We start from the raw sequence: 21,830 nt of genomic DNA, 5'->3' as shown, positions 1-21,830 counted from the left end.
AGAGAGAGAGAGAGAGAGAGAGAGAGAGAGAGAGAGAGAGAGAGATCCAATCTCGGAGGGGCCCCTCCGCCGCCATGGAGACCATGGACCAGAGGGGAACTCTCCTCCCATCTAAGGGGGTAGGCCAAGGAAGAAAAAGAAGGAGGGGGCTCTCTCTCCCGATGGCGTCGAAACGCCGCCGGGGCAATCATCGTGACGGCAACCTACACCAACAACTTCGCCGCTGTCATCACCAACTCTCTCCCCCTCTTTGCAGCCGTGTAACACCTCTTCTCCGCGCTGTAATATCTACTTAAACATGGTGCTTAATGCTATATATATTATTTCCAAATGATGTATGGCCATCCTATGATGTTTGAGTAGATTTATTTTGTCCTATGGGTTGATTGATGATCGTGATTGGTTTGAGTTGTATGTTTTATTTTGCTGCTGTCCTATGATGCCCTCTGTATTGCGCAAGCATGAGGGGTTCTCGCTGTAGGGTGTTGCAATACATTCATAATTCGCTTATAGTGGGTGGCAAGAGTGACATAAGCTTATACCCAAGTAAGGGGGTTGTTGCCTATGTGAGTAAAGAGGGCTTGTTACTTAAGGCTATGATTGGGTTTTACCTTAATGATCTTTAGTAGTTGCGGATGCTTGCTAGAGTTCCAATCATAAGTGCATATGATCCAAGTATGGAAAGTATGTTAGCTCATGCCTCTCCCTCATATAAAGTTGCAATAATGATTACCTATCTAGTTATCGATTGCCTAGGGACAAAATACTTCTCTTGTGTTATAAAAAACTTTCTACTAAACAATTAACTTTATTATCTTGCAAAGTACTCCTAGTTTTATTCTTGCAAAGTAGTTCTAGCATCACACCTACAAAATAGTTTTATACATGTTCTAGGTAAAACGAACATAAGTGTGCGAAAGAGTTGTATGGGTGGTCGATAGAACTTGAAGGGCATATAAATCCTACCTTTAGCTCCTCGTTTGGTTCGGCACTCTTATTTATCAAAAAGCTACAACTAATCCCCTATACTTGTGGGTTATCAAGACCTTTTTCTAGCGCCGTTGCTGGGAAGCAATAGCGTGGGGTGAATATTCTCGTGTGTGCTTATTTGCTTTATCACTAAGTAGTTTTTAGTTTCTAAGTTGTTTTATATTTTATTTATAGATATGGAACACGGAATACCAAAAAAATTGGTTGTACTTTCTACTCATGGAGATTGGGAACCTCCTAAAACCCTCGATGCTCGTTATGTGGAAAATATTAAACACTATTTTGATAATCCTGAGAAAACCCCATTCAACTTGATAATGGGAGAAACGATGAATTAACATTAATTCGTTTGAATCAAAAAGGGAAACTCTTATGGGATCAAATTGCTATGTTGCATTGGTATGCTTGGGATCTACGCTTGAGATATGATTATACTTGTTGCTCTACGATGAAGGCTCCACACCTTCCCTTTTCATGTGAATTTAATGATAATGAAACCTTGGCTTCTTATGCTAATGGTATATATGATTACTATGATGTGAAACAAATAGAAGAATTTGTTGCTTTTAAGGGTGCTCATGAAATTGAATCTTTGCTTGAAAAGTGTGAAAATTTTGATGATGTTGTTTACATACCAGAAAATTATGCTATACTTAAATATTGCTATGAGAATTATGAATACAATGCCGATATTAATGCATTTGTTGAGAAAGTATCCGTTGTCCAAGAAGAGACTAATATTTTACAGGAAACTATGGAAGAAGAAATTTATGAAACTATGAGCTCATTGGATGAAAAAGATGAGGAGGAGAGCGAAGAACAAAAGGAGGAAGAGCGGATTAGCTACCCGTGCCCACCTTCTAACGAGAGTAACTCTTCAACTCATACATTATTTAATTTCCCTTCGTGCTTACCGAAGGATGAATGATATGTTGATTGCTATGATCCCTTGGATTCATTTGAAATATCCCTTTTTGATGAAATTGATGCTTGCTATGCTTTTGGCCAAGATGCCAATTTGAATTATACTTATGTAGATGAACTTGCTCTAGTTCCTTATGTTAAGAATGAAATTGTTGCTATTGCACCCACACATGATAGTCCTATTATCTTTTTGAATTCTCCCAACTACACTATATCGGAGAAGTTTGCACTTATTAAGGATTGTATTGATGGGGTGCATTTTACCGTTACACATGATGATTTTGGTGAATATAATATGCATGTGTTTGCTGCTCCTACTTGCAATTATTACGAGAGAGGAACTACATCTCCACCTCTCTATGTTTCCAATACATAAATTACAAGAAACTTTTTATGCTATGTATCGGCCTTTATTATGTGTGCATGAATTGTTCTTTTATGACATGCCGATGCATAGGAAGAGAGTTAACTTTGTTGTTACATGATATATGTTGCTTTGTTCTCAATACTAAACTACAAATCATTGTTAATTAAAACTGGCTTTGATATACCTTGGGATCCGGGTGGATCAATTACTTGAGCACTTTATGCCTAGCTTAATGGCTTCAAAGAAAGCGCTGCCAGGGAGACAACCTAGAAGTTTTACATAGTCATTTATTTTTGTTGTGTGCTTTAGAAAAGTTTAAAAACAAAAAAATATATAGGGGAACCTAAAACTTTTAAAAAGGAAAGTGAAAGTAAGAAAGATGATCACCGTTGAAGTGGGGGAGCTCGTTGAACTTTTTCATGCGCATGGAAACTTTGCAAACCTTGATTACAGAAACTTTTCAACAAAAATAATTATCCCCTTGTACAAATCCATTATATTATAAAAATAATGTGCCAAGATTTACCTTTAGGATGTTTAAATTGCTTGTTTGGTATGTGCGGTGCAAAAACAGAAACTTTTGTTGTAGTGCATGAATTTACATTTTTTACTGGAACATGCAAGAATTCTGAATTTTTTCTAAGTACTGCTATGCATTTTTTTATTTTTTCCTAATTTTTCAGAACTTTTGGAGTTGCAAAAGTATGGTCAATGTTCAGATTACTACAAACAGTTCTGTTTTTGACAGATTCTATTTTTGTTGCGATGTTTGCTTGTTTTGATGAATCTATGGATTGTATCGGGGGGTATAAGACATGGTGAAGTTAGAATACAATGGGTATAAGGAAATAATAAAATATGAATGAGTTTGCAATAGTACTTAAAGTAGGGATTTGCATTATTATACTAACGGATCTCATGGAGGTTTTGTTAAGTTTTGTGTGGATGAAGTGTTCGAAGATCGAGGAGGTCTTGATATGAGGAGAAGGAGGAGAGGCAAGAGTTCAAACTTGGGGATGCTCAAGGCACCCCAAGTAAATATTCAAGGAGACTCAAGCGTCTAAGCTTGGGGATGCCCCGGAAGGCATCCCATCTTTCTTCAACAAGTACCGGTATGTTTCGGTTTTCGTTTTGTTCACATGATATGCGTAAATTCTTGGAGCGTCTTTTATGTTTATTTTTCTCTTTCCTTTCATGCACCATGCTGGTATGAAAAAGTCCTTGGTTGATATATAGAATGGTCTTTGCACTTCACTTATATCTTTTGAGTATGGCTGTATAGAATGCTTCATGTGCTTCACTTATATCACTGGATGCCTGTTTCTCTACATAGGAAAGCTGTCATTTGTAGAATGCTATTTTGCTTCACTTATATTTATTAGAGCATGGTCTTTTGTAGAAAGAATTAAACTCTCTTGCTTCACTTATATCTATTTAGAGAGTCAACGGGAATTGGTCATTCACATGGTTAGTCATAAAATCCTACATAAAACTTGTAGATCACTGAATATGATATGTTTGATTCTTTGCAGTAGTTTTGCGATACAGAGATGCTGATATGTGGGAGGTACTAGCGAATGATTGTGGTTTAGTAGGAAGATTTGCGTTAAGGTTTGTGATTCCCGAAGCATGTACGTATAGTCTTTCGTTATGCTAAGAAGTTGGAGCATGATTTATTATTGATTGTCTTCCTCTGCGTGGAGGTCGGGCGCGCCCGATGGTCAACTCCTACCAACCTCCCCCCTAGGGGAATGCGTAGTAGTACTTTGCTTCGAGGTCTAATAAACTTTCACAATAAGTATGTGAGTTCTTTATGACTAATGTGAGTCCATGGATTATAAGCACCCCCACCTTTCTGCAATTTGCTAGTCTCTATTGTATCGTGCATTGCCCTTTCTCACCTCGAGAGTTGGTGCAAACTTAGCCGGTGCATCCAAATCCCATGATATGATACACTCTATCACATATAAGCCTCATTATATCTTCCTCAAAACAGCCACCATAGCCATTCTGAGATATATTTCCATGCAACTTCCATCGTCATCATATACATGACTTGAGCATTCATTATCATATTGCTTTGCATGATCGTAAGATAGCTAGCATGATATTTTCATGGCTTGTCCATTTTTTGATATCTTTGCTATGCTAGATCATTGCACATCCTGGTACACTGCTAGAGGCATTCATATAGAGTCATACTTTTGCGGAAGTATCGAGTTGTAATTTTTGAGTTGTAAGCAAATAGAAGTGTGACGATCATCATTATTCATTATTATAGCATGTACCAGTGAGGAAAGGATGATGGAGACTATGATTCCCCCACAAGTCGGGATGAGACTCAGGACAAAAAAAGAGAGGCCAAAAAGAGCCCAACAAAAATACAAAAAAGGGAAAAAGAGAAAACATAAAAATGAGAGGAAAAGAGAGAAGGGGAATTGTTAATATCCTTTACCACACCTGTGCTTTAGAGTAGCACCATGTTTTTCATATAGAGAGAGTCTCCCATGTTGTCACTTTCATATGCTAGTGAGATTTTTTCATTATAGAACTTGGCTTGTATATTCTGATGATGGGCTTCCTCAAATGCCCGAGGTCTTCGAGCAAGCAAGTTGGATGCACACCCACTTAGTTTCATGTTGAGCTTTCATACACTTATAGCTCTTAGTGCATCCGTTGCATGGTAATCCCTACTCCTCGCATTGATATCAATTGATGGGCATCTCCATAGCCTGTTGATTAGCCGAGTCAATGTGAGACTTTCTTCCTTTTTTGTCTTCTCCATATTAATCTCTACCACCGTATTCTATTCCACCCATAGTGCTATATCCATGGCTTGCGCTCATGCATTTTGTGGGGGTTGAAAAAGCTAAAGCGCATTAAAAAGAATGCACCAATTTCTTGGTGACACCGGGGTAGTACATGATAAATACTTTGTGTTAAGAAGATGGAGCATGACAAGGCTATATGATTTTGTAGGGATAACATTCTTTAGCATTGATATTTTGAAAGACATGATTGTTTGTTGGGATGCCTGAGTATTGATCTCTTTATGTCAAATTATAGACTACTGCTTTGAATCACTCGTGTCTTAATATTCGTGCCATGATTAGATTATATGATCAAGATTATGCTAGGTACCATTCCACATCAAAAATTATCTTTTTTTACCATTTACCTACTCGAGGACGAGTTGGAATTAAGCTTGGGGATGCTGATACGTCTCCATCGTATCTATAATTTTTTATTGTTTCATGCCAATATTCTACAACTTTTATATACTTTTGGCAACATTTTATATTATTTTTGGGATTAACATATTGATCCAGTGCTGTCGGGGAAACGACACCTATGGGATCATGAGGAACCCTTCTACGGTTGGCGGGGAGACACGACTGCAAAAAGAGTAGGTTTGGTGATCAGCATGAGAGATTTTTACCCAGTTTCGGGCCACTGAGGAGTGTAAAACCCTAGTCCTGCTTTGAGTGTATATTTGGTGTTCTTGAACCTTAGCTAGCTGCTATGCATGCCTGGTCCAAAAGTTCGAATCCTCCTCCAGTACGCCTTGGGCCTCCTTTTATACGTCCAAAGGGGTTGCCACAGTGGCACACATGAGGTGTAAAGTAGCTACAGGGTGTATGATTATCACTGACGTTGTAGGACAAACGCATAAAATGTGCTGCTTACATGCCCTCCAACTTTATCGGGGACGGTAATAGAGCTCGTCCCGTCCGTCACCGCCTCACCCTGCCTTGACACGTATCCAGGCTGATGAGGCATGCAACGCCAAGTTGTCTGGCTAGCCGCTATGCTGGCGCGGTGGAAGGGCCTTCACGAAGGTCTTCATGCCACCACACAGGTGCTTGCTTAGTTGGCAGGTTGGTCACCGCGCTGGAACGACCGTGAGGTGGCGAAACCTTGTCGGGTGCGGGCCTAGATGTGGCCCCGCAATTTTCCCCGGCAAGGGTCTTGCTGGGGCCTCGCATTCGTCCCCGACAAGGGCCTTGCCGGGGGTCTTCGTCTTCTGGTCTCCACGATGACCTGCATGCCACCAGTCTTCACAAAGATCTGTATGCTACTACGCATGTGCCCCTGAGTCTTGGTCCTGACATTGTCGATGGTGTCAGAGCTTTTAGCCTCATGGGTGGTGGCCTTGCTGGTGCTTCGCAAGCCGTGCCGGCAAGGATCTCACTGGGGCTACGCAAGCCGCCCCGGCAAGGATGTTGTCGGGGAAGGTCTAGCTTGTCTTCTGCTCTTTGTTTACTGCCTTGAATGCTGCCTTGGTAGTCTTGCATCTTGCCTTCTACTGCCCCATCAAGCATTTGCCACGGGTGTGGCTACAACTACCCGTGCACAAGTAAGGGATACATAAGGGCCCAAAATTATGTACACCGACAGGAGCCCCCGGGCCTGGGCCACACATGAGTGCGCAACATCGTTGGGCCAGGCCCAAAACTGTGCACGGGCACGCGTGGCAGGGATTAACCGTTGTAAACTTCTCGTCAATTGCGCTTCCCCACGGTCCGCATTGAGTGCGTGACGTGGAGGTCATGCGTGGAAAGGTCACAACACGCCTGCGATGCCTCGCATCGAATAGTAAAGAGGCAGCCCGCGCCTTCCTCATAAAAAGAGGAATCCGCAGGGGCGCTGCTCATTTACGAAGAAGGCTCGGGTCGTGGCCTGCATGGCGCTTGCACCCCACGATCACGGGGTGGAAAATGACCATCCCACTTGTCTTTATGCTTCTGGCTCGCCCGCCACGTGTCCTTCATGCCTTAGGAATGGTAGGTGGTGGATGCGGAGGGCACGCGCATTAACGCTGAGACGGGAAATCGGGCGTCACTGGTTGGAGCAGCGGGTCGGTCCTGATGCCCTATGTCTCTGGAGGCCGTATTTTGGTCGAGCGGGACGGCCGCCCTAGGGGTGAGAGGCCAGGCCCCGACCCTGCCCTTCTATAAAAAAGGGAAGGGACGGTGTCTTCCCACACGCACCTCCTTCTCCTTCTTCCTGCTCGGTAACCTTCCTCCGCTCGCCATGGTGAGAGGACGTGCTGGCGCTCCAATGGCGGCGACGAGGACTTCTGCTCGACAACGCGTCTCTCCTCCTCTAGAGTTCATAGCGGTGGAGCCTTTTGTGAGAGGGAGAGGGCGAGGCCGAGGTCGTCGTGGCACTCGGGGAAGAGGAGGACGGGGCGGCACACCAGCTGCGTCTCCACCGGCGGCCCCTCCCCCAATGGAAGGCCATGTTGGAGAATAGCCCCGTGAGTTCTTCATCAGGCTGTACAAGCCCGTGTGTGGTCATCTCTGCGTCCCTACCTGTTTGCTCGGGTAATGGAGCTTGACCCACCGCACGCCTTGAGGATGCATATGAGGGGCCGTGGGAACGGCAACATGTGGGTCGACACTGACTTCCCCGCTCCTCACGTCATGTACTTCCGCCATGGGTGGAAAACCTTTGCCCGCGCCCATAGCTTGTCGGAGGGGCACGTTCTCCAATTCAAATTAATGGAGAACGACCTGCTTTCCGTCAAGGTCTTTGGGCGCTCAGGAATCCGCTTAGGGTGTTGCGCGGAGAGCTCCACCGACAGCAAAAGCTCCTCCTCGAGCGATAACGACGAGGAGGGGCCGCGACAACGACGACGACAGTAGCGGGCGGGAGGACGACGACTCCGACTCTGGCTGACCATCAGTGGCAGCACCATCATCTGCACCACCCCCCGGCAACATATCTTGCCGAAGGCCGTGCCCTGCTGGCCCTGGTGTTGGTGGCCGATGGGTTGCCTCTGCCATGCTCTCCATCGACGCGTCCCCCCGTATCTCATTTGCCTTCACCTGCCGTGCCTGGGAGGAGAGGGGTAAGAACGAGGATTACGAGGCACTTATCTTTTTTCAATTTTAAACTTGTAGGCACTTGCCTAATCTTAATTTAAACAATGTAATCTCTCGAGTCCATGCTTGTGTTCTGTAACGTTTGCACTTGCATCAGCATGTCAATGAAAAAGATGAGCCTTGCTAGGAACCCATGCATGTATATGTCCATGCAGAGGCGAAACACCTCTTTAATGTAAATAAATGAGTTTTCCCAGCAAGCTACCTTGCCGACACCCTTTTTGCCTGCCGGAGAATCACATCTGCCGGGTTACAGACAAAGGGTCCATCCCCCTGCCAATCTCTTTTTATCAAAGGCTACTGCGACCATTCTGACCGAAGCAACGTTTGAGTCAAGGATGGGAGCACCTAAATCTAAAAAGAGTGGTGATGTTTTCTAATGCACAAGTAATAGGTTACAAACATGAATGGACAAGAGGTAAACTTTATCTGTTTGGTTTGTCGGGGATTGCAGTGCTGGGCAATCTTCTCAACCTCTTGCCGAAGCCAAGTCCATGACAGGAACAACGGAACCGAGCGTATTCACTGTGGCTAGAAAGAAGAGAAGATAGGAGCATGGAACTTTGGCGGTTCATCAGTATCTACTAGAAACAAGGGTAGTACAATATCCTGGACAAGCATGCATATACGTATATACATAAACATGGAAATCAATAGGAACTCTACATACTAAAAGTTATTCGACTGCGCACAGGGTCTGCGCCTGGCTCTGTACATAGGGTTACATGCCTTGCCGGCAAGGCTAGTACAAAAGGGGGTTGCCGGGAGTCCCGGCAACCATGCCTCATGGGTAGAACTTGCGAAGATGTTCGATATTCCAGGAATTGCTCACCGAAATACCATCTTCGGTTTCCAGTCAGACTGTGCCGGGCTTGGTGACTCATATTACCCGATAAGGGCCTTCCTACTTCAGCGTCAACTTGTTTGAATTCTTGGCGGATTGAATACGCCAAAGAACAAGGTCGCCTTCCTCAAGGCTTCGGGCATGAACCTTGCGGCTGTGGTAGCGGCACAAGGCTTGCTGGTAGCGCGCGGCTCGCACAGCAGCCTAAAGACGATCTTCCTTAAGGAGCGTAGCATCATCTTGGTGCAACTGCTCTTGCTCATGCTCATCATAAGCGAGCACTCGAGGTGACCCGTATATGAGTTCTGTGGGGAGAACTACTTCTGTCCCTTATAACAGGGAGAAGGGCGTCTGACCAGCGGCTTGATTTGGTGTCGTTCTGATTGACCAAAGAACCGTTGGCAATTCATCAATCCAACATCTTCTGCACTTGTGCAGCCTATTGAAAGTTCTTGTTTTGAGGCCCCACAACACTTCAGCATTTGCTCTTTTCTACCTGGCCATTGCTTCTTGGATGAGCAATAGAAGCAAAAAAACTTTGCTGCCAAGGTCTTGGATATACTACATGAAGGTGTGACTCGTGAACTGCGTACCATTGTCGGTGATGACTTTGTTTGGCACACTAAAATGACAAACTAGTCCTTTGAAGAATTTGACAACTGATTGTGCTGTCACCTTTCTCACTGGCTCCACTTATGGCCACTTTGTGAACTTGTCGATTGTGACGTACAAGTACTCAAAGCCCCCAACAGCACGGGGAAAGGGGCCCAGTATGTCAAGCCCCCAGACCGAAAATGGCCAGAAAAGAGGGATCGTCTGAAGAGCTTGAGCTGGTTGATGAAGCTTCTTTGAATGGAACTGGCACACTTCACACTTGGTTACTAGTGCAGTTGCATCCTGAAGAGCAGTGGGCCAAAAGAAACCTTGCTGGAATGCTTTGCCAGCAAGGGCTCTTGACCCTATATGGGAGCCACATATGCCTCCATGTATCTCTGCCAACAGCTCTAGTCCGTCCTTCTGAGGAATGCACTTCAATTTCACACCGTTCGGTCTCCTCCTGTATAGGACATCGTCCAAACTGGTACATGCTGGACCGACGGGCTACTTTCTACGCCTCTTCCTGTTCCTCGAGGAGTTCCCCTGTTTGGAGGAATCGAACGTTGTGCTGTGCCCATGCCGGAGCCTGAGGCTCAAAGGCAAGGACTAAAGGCACGACTCCTGCCGTGGGGGCAGCTGTCTCCTTGGCAAGGGCTTAAGGTCCTGTCGGAGCCTGCTGCTCCCCGGCAAGCTTGGGGTTCCCGGCAACTTCCTTGCCGACAACTCCTGGGAGCTCAGCGGGAAAGTACTTGCCGAGGCCCGCCTTCCTTCGCTTATTCTGTCCTGCCAATGGTTCAACGGATGGCTGAGTCAATTGGAGCACAAAGGTTCCTGGTTCCACATGCAACTTGAGGGCAACGCCTTTTGACAAGCCATTGGTAATGTTGTTCTCTGCTCGAGGAACATGCTCTGCTTGCAGACCGTCTGAACGCTCCTCCAACTTCCTCGCTTCACCTACGTAGGCTTCCATCCACGGACTCTGATAATCTTTGTTAACTTGCTTGAAAACAAGCTGTGAATCACCTCTGATGATGAGCTTCCTGATTCCGAGGTATGCCGCGATCGTGAGACCGGCAAGCAGTCCCTCATACTCTGCAGTGTTGTTCGTTGGTTTCTCCCAGGGAAAGTGCATCTGGATTACGTACTTGAGGCACTCTCCGGTGGGTGCGACAAGTAGCACACCAGCATGGGTGCCTTACAGCGAGAAAGCCCCGTCAAAGTACATAATCCAATCACGGCTCGTTTCCTTGCCGGGAAGAGTGGTCTCTTGAATTTCTTCGTCAGGCGTTGAGGTCCATTCTGCTATGAACTCCGCCAAGGCTCTTCTCTGAATTGTCGAAGTACTTTCAAACCTGAGACCAAAGCTTGACAGTTCCAACGCCCACTCCACAATCCTCCCAGTTGCATCTGGGTTGTGCAAGATCCGTTGCAACGGGAAGCGAGTGACGACAGTGATCTCATGTGCCTGAAAATAGTGACACAACTTTCTTGAGGCCATAAGAAGGCTGAAGAGCAGCTTCTGCACACCAGAATATCTTGATCTAGCCCCCTGCAAGAGGGAGCTGACAAAGTAGACTGGGTGCTGCATCTTCTTCTTCTGTTTCACTTCGTTTGCTTGCACAGGTCCTGTCTCGCCGGGACCAGGCTCTGCCGGGGGTCCTACCTTGCCGGCATCAGGCCCTACCGGGGGAGGCCCCGGCTCAGCATCTGACAGCCTCGCCGCTGCCGCTGCTTCTTCCTCAACTTCTCACCGCGCCACTAGCGCAACACTGACCACTTGATTCGTTGCCGCTAGATATAGCAGCAACGACTCTTGCGATTTAGGTGCGACTAGTATTGGCGTAGAGGAGAGGTACCTTTTCAAATCTTGCAGCGCTGCCTCCGCTTCTGGAGCCCATTTCATTGGACCTGGCTTTTTCAAAATTTTGAAAAAGGGCAGGGCACGCTTAGGGGATTTGGAGATGAACCTACTCAGAGCAGCAACGCAACCAGCAAGCCTTTGTACATCCTTGACTCGTCTCGGCGCCTCAATCTGCTCAATCGCCTTGATCTTGTTGGGATTTGCTTCAATTCCGCGTTGAGATACAAAGAACCCAAGAAGTTTGCCGTATGGGACACCGAACACACACTTCTCAGGGTTGAGTTTGAGGTTGATCTTGCGCAAATTTGCAAATGTTTCTTCTAGATCTTGCACGAGCGTTGCTTTGTCCTTGGTTTTGACAACTATATCATCCATATACGCTTCCATATTTCTGTGTAGCTGGGGATCAAAACCAATTTGGACCGCTCGGGCAAACGTCGAACCAACGCTTTTCAACCCAAAAGGCATTCGTACAAAACAGTACGTACCACATGGGGTGGTATTCTCTTCATCTTCCTTTGTCATGAAGATTTGGTGGTATCCTGAGTAGGCGTCGAGGAACGACAGCAGGTCGCACTCGGCAGTGGAGTCCACTATCTGGTCAATGCGCGGCAAAGGGAAAGGATCCTTTGGACATGCTTTATTGATATCTGTATAGTCAATACACAACCTCCATTTCCCATTTGCCTTGCACACCACCACTAGATTGGCCAACCATGTTGGGTGGAGCATGCCTCTAACCAAGCCTGCCGCTTCCAACTTCCTGATCTCTTCAATGATGAACTCTTGCCGCTCCAAAGCTTTCTTCCTGACCTTCTGCTTGACGGGCCGCGCATGAGGATAGACAACAAGGTGGTGCTCAATCACCTCCCTGGGAACACCAGGGATGTTAGATGCTTGCCATGCAAACACATCGGCATTCGCCCGTAGGAAGGTGACGAGCGCGCTTTCCTATTTGCTGTCAAGGGTGGAGCTTATGGTAAAAGCTTCGCCCGTGCCATCCTCCTTGACGCGTACCTTCTTGGTTTCTGGTGGTGCTGCCTTGGATTTCTTGCTCTTGCCAGTGGAGATCTCTAGCACATCCTCATCGGGAACGCAGCACTCCGAGGAGGCACATTTGCCAGAGTGGGTGCAAGAGGCCTTGTGATACGGGGCTAACCCGGTGTAGGCCGATCTTTCACGATTGGAGTGGGATCCCTCGAAGAACATGGTGAACACGGGGAAGAACGGGGAGAAATCACAAGGGGAAACACTCAAGAACAAGTCCAATCACACGTCCACTAGACAATCAAACACACCTCCAGAAGGTACATGAACAACAAAGAGAAAGATACAAGGTAGAGTTCATTCCAAATCCTATGAAGGAGATGAGGGCTTGAATCCTAGAAGGATCTTCCCACGAAGGGGGGCTTGAATCCCGCGGGATCTTCTCACATGGAGGTCTTGAACTCCATGGGAGTGGTAGTCTCTCTCTCTCTCAAGAGTAGAGGTAGGAGCAAAGATCACCTAAGAATGAGCTATCATATTTGCTAACCCTAGAATGGAGGAGGGGGATGAGTATATATAGTAGTAGCCATGAAGGGGTAAGTGAGGGGCGAAAGGGTACATGGCCACGGGTCGAGTCTCTGCGCGCAGGCAGGGTTGGAAGTTCCGGGGACGACCGGAAGGTCCGGGCGCCAGAGGTTCCGGGCGAAGGTCCAGCCAGGGTCCGGGCTATCCAGAGAGTTGACACAATCTCGGACGGCTTCGAAGCATCGGGGCCGGAAGTTCCGGGACGGCCGGAAGTTTCGGGTGTCGGAAGTTCCAGGCAGGAGGCCGGAGGTTCCGGGCTCTCCAGAAGCTTGTCCGTGCTTCTTCTTCGTCCTCTTCCACGCTTCCCTTGCGGATGGTGTAGTTGTTCCTTGGCGCTTGCACTCCTCCTCGACATCCGTGAAGCTCCGACAATACCTATGCATGCACACGAGAGGGGTATCAAGTAGTATGCCATCCTCAAAGGGGTCAAGTGAACACATGTAAAGGAGAAGATTCACCTTTATGTATGAGAAGTAGAGGTCGCACGTGTCACTTTCCAAATGGACTCTTGACATGGTGATGACTATAGGATGCTCCGCATCATCCCCTCCCCCTTGGAAAAGATCTGACCTCAGATCGAAAACCAAATCACCATGGGAAAGAATTGGCGGTACCGTGTCGAAGTGGTCGATCACCAAGCACTCATCGTCTAGTAGCTCGAAATGGGCACTCTCCAATGTCGCACCATCTTGTGATTCCTTCAAAAGAGTCAAAGACAGCAAACACTTGGAAAAACAAATGTGGTTAGCGTTAGTGCAAAACCAAGCATTTAAGAGGTGATTCACCAAACAAGTGTCGTCATCAAACATAGCAAATGGTTTGACAAAGGATTGTGACCTGGCATGTAAGCAAATAAGTTGAGCACAAGCAAAGATATCATGGGGACAAGTATGCAAATGTGAGATAGAGATGCAAATATGTGTGACAATAGAATAAGCATCTACCTCGAGGTCATAGCAAGCATTCACAAATTGCTCAATGAAAGGTCTATGGTAGGCATAAGAATCATTCACAACACCAAATAAAATGAAGTGTCTAAACACATGGGTCAACTGCAAGATAATCCAAGCATAATTTGCATAGGGTGTAGTGAATAGAGTGTGGCACTCAGCACAATAGAAAGAGCAATTGTTCATCATGTGTGAGGCAATCAAGTGAATCATGTGACAAGCAAAGGAACATGGCATATATGAAGAAATGATCTTGGTGCAACCAACCATATGATAATAGCAAGTAGTCCAAGAATTGGATGCAACACACAAGGTATATATATCATGAAGCATGGAAATGTGGCAATCATGGGTGAAAGCAATATCTCGAACATGCGTGCAAATGGTGCAAGCAACACATGATGTATGATCCACAATATCCAAGCTCAAGAATGATGTCACCTTGCAAGCGTGTCCTTGTGCATTCTTCACAATGCCGAAGTGGTAGGAAATGTGGTGTAGAAGCGAGTCGTGGTAGGATGTATGAGGCTCACTCTCAAGAGCTCGAATTGTCAACTCACGTGAAGTGGAAGTCGACACGAAGTCCAAGTATCCTACACATGCACAAGACAAAACAAAGAAAGTATGCGCATGGTAGATGAACACATCATCCATCATGATGGTTCTCATCTTTTGCACATAACCATTAGAAGCACAAGTGCGTGAATAATATGATGCAACAATGGCAATATTCAAGGCACTAGGTATATGATGCAAAGAGGTAAGACAAGCATGCTTCACAAGAAATATGTCAAAATCTCCAAATATATGCGAGAATGCTATGGGGGCAATCTCATTAGCAAGAATAATAGCATGGTTGCACTCAATACATGGCAAATCATCTAGCATGAGGGAGGCCACATATGGAGATATTTTACAAGAAGCGATAACAATCATGTGCAAAGCATGGAAATGGTTGTCATCAACCGCATGAAGTGAGCAAGTATGAATCATGGGTGATGCAACATAAGCAAGCATAGAGATCAAGTCGTGCAAACTAGTGGAGCGAAGATGCAACACACTAGAGTAAATCATGGCAATCATGTCATGTGAGCAATTAATAGGCATAGACAATGCACATGACATATCACAAGCACGAGCACAAAGCAAGATCATAGTATCATCATAGGAATTGGGCATAAATGGAACATGGCAATAACAAGCAATATCTCCACCAAGCTTGCAAATACACATACAAGTATGAGAATCAATCATCATGTATAATGCAAAGCATGGGTCACAAATGCATGGCAAAGGCATAGTAATGGGCATATCATGCAAAGTGAACATGGCAAGATGGGCATATAATATGTAATGGAGAACAACCCATAGCCAAGTGAGGGCCATGTAGAAGAAATGCGCGAAGAGAGCGGTGGGAAAAACAATCCATGGGATCCCAAATCATCGTTGCTCTCTAGAGCTCATTTTGTCAACTCGTGGGATTGCGAGGTTGATAAGTATTCATGGGTACCTACACAAAAGAGACACAAACGAAAGAAATTGTGCACGTGGTAAATGTACACATCATCCATCATGATGTGTATGTGCACAATTGAGTTAGCACAAGATAAGCATCACTCAAAGAAATTTGATGCATGGTATAAGAACATGTCATCCATCATGAAAGAATAGTTATTGTGTATGACACGATGGGGACACAAATTGAGAATGCAAGTATATGTCACATCAATAGCATGTTTATTCATGGGGAGCATATGGTGCACACAATAATTGGGATCATGCAATGGATGGGATGGATCAAAAATCTCCTAACATGTATGAGGAAACTATGGGGGTCTCCTCATGAGCAATATCGGAAACATCATATGGAGAAAATGGACAACATCCAAAACAATGCATATCCGAAGCAAGGTGTTCATGGCATGGTATATGAGATAAATGATGCAAAGGGAGCATATCAATATCATCACAAGAAAAACAAATGCCAATAACCATGGGCTTGTCAACTATGCCATATGTGCAAATTGGGTTTATTTTAATGGCATATGCATAGTCACTATGAAGAGATTGCAAATATGACATATGATTGATCTCATGCATAGCATATGACAAGTCAAGCGGATTAGCAAACATGATGTGACCTAAAGAATTGTCACAAGAAATCCTATGCAACATGGCATCACAACTAATAGATTCCACATGACAATCATCAAACTCATCGTAAATGGGCAAATCATCGCATGGGGAAATCATACTAGCATGAAGCATGGTACTATGTGGATCAACATCATGCAACCAATCAATGTCAAGAATGTCCACTAGTGGGACTTGAGCATCACCTTCACCTATGTTACCTTTTTAATTCCACTCAAGTGGTGTAGGTGAGATGGGAAAGACCAAATGGTGGTCATCTTCATCTTGATGGAACCATGTGGGGGGTGCATCATATTCCACCATGGCCATCGTCGTGTCCAAAGGGAGGACGAAGTCATCGAGGATCGGTGCGTCATCATAAATGGGACCTAGCACCAAATGAGAAGACACAATAGAGGTAGAGGTCAAGTTGTTAGAAATGCAAATGGCCTAACGGGACCTATCAACTATCACACTCTCTCTATGTGGTGCTTCACTCACTCCCTCAAAGTAGGTGCACTCAAAGTCACATATGGTGGAGTCACTCATCTCACTCAAGTGGTGGGGGTTGTGGCTCTCCTCACATGGGATTTGTGGCAACACATCATATATGGGGCTAGTGGTGAAGTCACTCTCACTCTCAATATGGTGGCACAAGTCACTCAAGTCATCATATGTCGTCGTGGTCGAAGGGAGAATCCCATGCTCAACCATCTCGTCGTCGTCGTCGTGGATGAAGGCTGAAGATGGCACATCATCACTTTCCTCCATGACCGAAGGGAAAATCCCATGCTCGATCATCTTGTCATCGTCGCCGTGGATGAAGGCCGAAGATGGCACATCATCACTCTCGTCTCCTAAGATGAAAGCATCATCCTTGCTCGCCACCTTGTCGCTCGCCTCCAAAGCTTGGTCCTTGAAGGTCTCCGTAGTCGTACTCATCGCCGCACCATCTTGAAAAAGAGTCAAGGTAGACTCGGCATCATCAATGCCACAAAGAGGGATGGCGGTGAAGTCGAACTTGGGAGCATCGCCTTGGAGCTCGTCGGGCTTGGAAATCGTGGTGGTACTAGCCTCATGCTTGTCGTAGAGCTTGTTCACCGCGAAGTTTGCTTGGGGTGGAGAAGCCTTGGCCTTCATGAGTTTTTGTTCCGCCTTGAGAGCACCAATGTAGTAGTCGCTGATGGACTTGTAGTTCTCGAGGAAGATTGTCTTGGAGATGTCGTTGTGCAATCCCATCATGAAGTGGAAGTTCATCCAAATGGGGTCGTCCATGCCGGCTCGTCGCAAGGCATTCTTCATCTCCTTGAAGTACACGTCGATGGACTTGGATCCTTGGATGGTGTTCTCCAATTGGCGTTGAAGTTGTTCCGTGTAGGTTGGAGGCACAAACTCTCACCGCAAAGCTCTCTTCATCTTGGGCCAACTCATCTCGTAGCTCTCCGAAGGTGTGTGAAGCCACCATGCCAATGCGTAGTCATGGAAGTTTCTTGTGGCGCACTTTGAAAGGGACTTGATGTAGCTTGAGGTAGTCGTCCATCAAGCGCTCCCACTCGAGGTACTCCTCAGGTTCTTGAGTTCCATAGAAAGGAATCGCGTGGTTGATGTCGAGGTCGTAGTAGCTCATGGAAGTCGTGGACTTGAGCTTGGGGAGCTTCTCTTGAGCGTAGCCTTGAGGTTCTTGTTGGCGAAGATGCCGTATGTCCGTAGGCGAAGATGCCTTGAAGTCGCTTGGCGAAGATGCCAAGGGAGATGGTGAAGTCACTGAGCGGTAGTTGGTGTTGAGCTCTTGACCTTCACGTTCTTGTTGGTGATGGTGTCGATGCCGATGTGATCTTGCCGGAGATGGTAGCTCGGAAGGATGTGCTCTTGAGCGTGTTCTCGAAGATGAGGAAGATCGCTTGTAGGACTTGATGAGGGCTTTGTTCTCCTCCATTTTAGCTTGCATCTTGGCGTCGGAGTTGTTTTTCATGGCATCAAATTCGTCGTTGTTGTTGTAGACCGAAGGTGAAATGCCTTGCCTATCCATCAGAAGACTCGAGCAAAGGTGAGTAGGAAATGAGATAAACAATACCAAGTTACCTTTTCCCAAAGTTGAGGACGTATCCCGTTTTACTCAATGTGAGATGAAAGAATAGTGGAATTGGTACCGGACTTGTTCACTCACACCTATCACGTAAAGCTTATGGTAGAGCTCGGTGAGGATAGTGGCACAAAAATTTGATGCAAAATGTTAGCAAGAGTCAATAATGTTGAAAGAGATTCACAAATTTGCAAGCGAAACAAGTAGACCAATAGCAATATGTGGCACACGGAAACACACACACGGATAGATAAATGGGGTCGTGCAACCAAGTAATGAGCACAAAATGTGGAATCCACGGAAAACCTCGTGTTGCACAACTCAAGAGAGACGCTAGCACGATTGCTCAATGGGCGGATATGACACTTGTGCACAACCTATAAGATGCAAAATGGATATACTTTCTATCCCAAGTATGCTATGTATGTATGGTTCCCGGTGTTTCTCTCAAGATGATCCAAGATGATCGGATATGACAATCCCGTTGTTTCTCTCAAGATGATCCAAGATGATCGAATATGACAATCTTATGTGCAATGTGGTATGATGCTATGGCACTTGCTTACAAGCTCTTTGCTCTTTCTTTTTCTTTGCTTAAAAGCTTTTTTTTGTATGGCCACTTTGCACAATGCACAAACCAAGATAGCATTGTGTATATGCGGGAACAAACTTGTGACACAATATATGATACCAAGATATGCACCACGATGATATGGTATGTATGCTATGGGAAGTATGATCACTAATATGCACAAGTCACGTTGCCAACAATACTCAAATGGCTAGTCTCGATAGGCAAGTAACGCAAAATGGGCTAGGGGTTAACAATGCAATGGCAAGGGGAATATACAATGGTGTCGTCGAGGTTACCGTCCTTGGTGATGATGAGAGGCGGTGTTGCCAATGTCGACCCGTTCCTAGTTAGCCGAAACACCCTAGGAAATGGAAAAACCGCAAACTCAAAATCTCCAAAGGCAAATGTCAAATGGTGGTATTGGAAAGCGGTGGTGGTTTGCACTCAGCAATGCGGAAGTGGAATGATGGGCTATACACGTGTCGGAGTTGAAGTTGTCGTCCCTAAGTAGCCGAAACAACTTAGGAGACACAAGCCACAACTCAAAGAAGCTCAAACAACAAATGGGTTAAGTTTGGGTGGCGGAAGTGTATGGTGGGCATGTTTATGGGGAAGTGGTGGTGGTGGTTGAAGAAGATGCAACCGTCCTTAAGTACCCGAAACACCTTAGGAGACTCGAATCACTACTCAAGCAACCACAATGCTAAGGGGAACAAAATGGGTTAGGTTGCGGAAGACTATGGTGGTTATGCGGATGATATGGTGGAGGGCCTAGGCAAACTTGCCGAATTTTCAAAATTTTAATGGAGTCAAATGGTGTTGGTGGTATTTTTGTGGGAAGGGGAATGTCAAGAGCTTTAAAATGAGATAAAGAACGTCAAAATCGGAGTTTGAATGAATTAGTTATGGCTGAAACGGTGAAACTCGGAACGCTGAAACTAGGAGGGGCAGAAGTACCGCTCGGGAGGGCGGTAGTACCACTTATCAGCGGTAGTACCGCTTGGGATGGGCGGTAGTACCGCTCGTGACGGATTTTTTTCGATCGTTTCAGGCTGAAACGGGGCCGGGCGGTCATGCCGCATGTGGGGCGGTAGTACCGCTTGTGGTTCTCAGCGGTAGTACCGCTTGGAGGGCGGTAGTACCGCTCGTGTCGGGATTCTTCGCAGATCGAATCGGGGTGCGATTTTGGGGCGGAAAAGGATGATTTCAGGGGCAAAATTGGATGGATTTCGTGGATGGGAAGTGGGAAAACTTGGGGAGATGCTAGATCCACTCGAAACCAAGCAAATCCATGGATCAAAATCAACAAAACATCATTAAACCAAGAAATCACAAAAAAATCGAGGGCTATTTTTGGTGGGATTTTCGGATTTAGGACGAAATCAACAAAATCAAGCAAAAGAAGGCTAGAAAACGATAGGGGAGACTCCAAATTCGTGATCAACGTGGCTCATGATACCATATGATACGGGGCTAACCCGGTGTAGGCCGATCTTTCACGATTGGAGTGGGATCCCTCGAAGAACACGGTGAACACGGGGAAGAACGGGGAGAAATCACAAGGGGAAACACTCAAGAACAAGTCCAATCACACATCCACTAGACAATCAAACACACAAGATCCACAAGGTACATGAACAACAAAGAGAAAGATACAAGGTAGAGTTCATCCCAAATCCTATGAAGGAGATGAGGGCTTGAATCCTAGAAGGATCTTCCCACGAAGGGGGGCTTGAATCCCGCGGGATCTTCTCACATGGAGGTCTTGAGCTCCATGGGAGTGGTAGTCTCTCTCTCTCAAGAGTAGAGGTAGGAGCAAAGCTCACCTAAGAATGAGCTATCATATTTGCTAACCCTAGAATGGAGGAGGGGGATGAGTATATATAGTAGTAGCCACGAAGGGGTAAGTGAGGGGCGAAAGGGTACATGGCCACGGGTCAAGTCTCTGCGCGCAGGCAGGGCCGGAAGTTCCGAGGACGGCCGGAAGGTCCGGGCGCCGGAGGTTCCGGGCGAAGGTCCGGCCAGGGTCCGGGCTATCCAGAGAGTTGGCACACTCTCGGACGGCTTCGAAGCGTCGGGGCCGGAGGTTCCGGGCTGTCCAGAAGCTTGACCATGCTTCTTCTTCCTCCTCTTCCACGCTTCCCTTGCTGATGGTGTAGTTATTCCTTGGCGCTTGCACTCCTCCTCGACATCCGTGAAGCTCCGACAATACCTATGCATGCACACGAGAGGGGTGTCAAGTAGTATGCCATTCTCAAAGGGGTCAAGTGAACACGTGTAAAGGAGAAGATTCACCTTTATGTATGAGAAGTAGAGGTCGCACGTGTCACTTGCCAAACGGACTCTTGACATGGTGATGACTGTAGGATGCTCCACATCACCTTGCCGAGGCCAGAAGTCTTGCCGGTGGTTGAGGTCTTGTCGGTTTTCTTCCCCTCAGGAGCTCCAGTGGCAGGAGCAAGTGTTTTGGCGGCAGGTGCTGCAACTGCCTCTCGGTAGAGTTGGTCGGCATAGATGAGCGCATCTCTTTTGTCGCAACCGATAGTGATGATGCTCATTGGGTTGGGCATCTTCAACTTGTTGTATGCATAGTGTGACGCCGCCATAAACTTGGCGAGTGCTGGATGACCAAGGATCCCATTATACAGCAATGGGATCTCGGCGACATCAAAAACAATCTTCTTTGTCCTGTAGTTCAGGTCGCCACCAAATATGGCTGGCAGTGTGACCTTCCATTTAGGTTGGCTTCTCCCTAGATTGATCCCTTGAAACGTACCTGTCTCTTATAGATCTTTATCAGGAATCTGCAACCTCTTGATCACGTTGGGCGAGATCAAGTTCAGACTAGCCCCACCGTCAACTAGCATTTTTGTCACCTTGAGGTTGCGGATTGTTTGTGAAACCAACAACGACAAACACCCGACCACGGTTGTGCGATCAGGGTGATCCTCAACGTAAAAAATGATAGGCGTGTTGGACCATTTCAGTGGCTTCTGGGCGTCAATCATCAGCTCCGTCACATTGATCTCACGTGCCCACTGTTTAAG

The sequence above is a fragment of the Triticum dicoccoides genome, chromosome 2B (assembly GCF_002162155.2).
Source record: "Triticum dicoccoides isolate Atlit2015 ecotype Zavitan chromosome 2B, WEW_v2.0, whole genome shotgun sequence".
Taxonomy (NCBI): domain Eukaryota; kingdom Viridiplantae; phylum Streptophyta; class Magnoliopsida; order Poales; family Poaceae; genus Triticum; species Triticum dicoccoides.
Note: the sequence above shows the minus strand (reverse complement) of the source record.